Source organism: Myotis lucifugus, unplaced genomic scaffold (genome assembly GCF_000147115.1).
Source record: "Myotis lucifugus unplaced genomic scaffold, Myoluc2.0 scaffold_713, whole genome shotgun sequence".
Taxonomy (NCBI): domain Eukaryota; kingdom Metazoa; phylum Chordata; class Mammalia; order Chiroptera; family Vespertilionidae; genus Myotis; species Myotis lucifugus.
This window is the reverse complement of record NW_005871761.1, coordinates 279,384-281,090: the sequence shown is the minus strand read 5'-3', so window position 1 is coordinate 281,090 and position 1,707 is coordinate 279,384. Positions and strand designations below refer to the sequence as shown.

The 1,707-nt window shown below is 61.8% G+C and overlaps 1 protein-coding gene across 1 annotated transcript in view; it reads left to right on the top strand.

The window, feature by feature from the left end:
* ASS1 (argininosuccinate synthase 1) overlaps positions 1 to 1,707 on the top strand; it is a 29,430-nt gene that overhangs the window by 3,615 nt on the left and 24,108 nt on the right. The gene's annotated exons all lie outside the window — the stretch shown is intronic.

Genomic DNA, 1,707 nt, shown 5'->3' with positions numbered 1-1,707 from the left:
TGTGTTGGCGAGAGTACAGCGTGTGCAGTGGCGGCTTCTGGAGCCAGGCCTGGGTTGGGCCAGTCTCTGGCTTACTTTCCTTGGTTCTGGCTGTGAGCACCCTAATCGTATGGACGTGGAAACCGAGGCCCTGCCAGGGGGTAGGTGCCAGGTCACCCCATCGCAGGAGCTGGCCCTCTGGCCTCTGTGGTTCCCCCACTGCCACAGCTCCCCCACCCCTCATTCCGTCAACCCAACGGTGTCACTCCAGACAGGCTCGCACCCTTGTCCCTGGAGGCCGATGGCCCCATGAGGCTGCTGCCTGCTGGCCACAGGTTTTTCCAGTTCATGCTCTGCTGACCCCGACACTCAGGCCAGCCACCCCTAATTAGCCAGTCACTCAGCGCCCAGGGGGGCGGGGGAGGCTGAGGGGGCAGAGCAGCTTCAAGGCAGGGGTGTCCTCCAGCCTGCAGGGCCCCGAGCATGCTGGGAAAGCGCTCCCCATCCTTCTCCCAGCGGCCGGTGGGCTCTCCCCTCGGGACTGGGGCGCAGAGCTGAGAGCAGCCTTGGTGGGGGGCAAGTCCCTGGGTGACTGGCAGCTCCCCCACCTCCCAGGCCTCCTGCCTAGTGAGGACAGTGGGCGGACAAGTGAGCGTCAGAGAGGGTCTCTTTAAGGATTCCGCCACCCGGTCAAGGCGGGAAGGTTCATGTGTGGGTCCCAGAGGTCAGAAACCCGGGTCTGAACCCCAAGTCTGCTTCCATTGCTCTGCAACCTTGGGCAAGTCACTCGGCCTCTGAGCCTCCGGCTGCTCCTGCACGCAGTGGGGGACCACAGCGCCGCCCTACTAAGCGTCTGAAAGCCGCCGGCCTGCCCATGGCACGGGGCACGGCCTCAGTCCTGGGGCTGGGGGTCCGCCTCCCCCCGCAGGACCTTTGGGAGGAAGTGACCACCGTCCCCTTCCATCAGGACAGGCTGGGCTGGGTGGGCCCAGGGGGAGACCTTCCCGCCGCCACGGCGCATGGAGCAGCCGGCCCTCTGAGGGTGGGGGCCCTGCTGGCCGCGGCTCCCGGCTGCCCCAGGTCCCCCGTGCGTCTCTGGATCTGATGTGCGTTGGGGGGGCGGGTTATCCTCTGAACCCAGAAATGAGGGGCCTGGGAGACACGTTGCTCCCTGAGCTGCCCGGCCCCCTGGGGAGGAGCTGGGGAGACAGCTTCGGGGGCCTGGGCCCCCTCCCCCTCGCCCAAAAAAGCCGGAGACCTGTCGAAGGGAGGGTGTGGAGGCAGATGGTGGAGCCATTTTCTGCCTCCGTGAGGGCTGATTGAAGAGCAATGAGGCAGCTAATGCGAAGAAAGATAGAAATTTACTTGCTTTAACTTCATAGGGCCCACAGTGAAAGAGGGCATTCAGCGCCGGCCGCCATATCTGATGGATGAATAAACCATCCACAGCATCGATCATGCCTCTACATCATGGTTCAGTTCATGGGCCATTTGCTCCCAATCTCTCCTCCTCGGCCTGTTTCATGCTTTCTTTCGCCTGCTCCCCCCGGCCCCCCACCCCTATCGCACACTTATTTATATTTCAAGGTCTCTTTCTTCCCCCCACAAGAGTTTCTGTCTTTAATTTTACTAGAAATAAAAGAAAAGAGGGGGGAGGGTGGAGGGGGGGTGACTTCTTCTGGGAGAGGTTAGACTTCAAATTTTTATATTTTTTTAGGTATGCGAGAG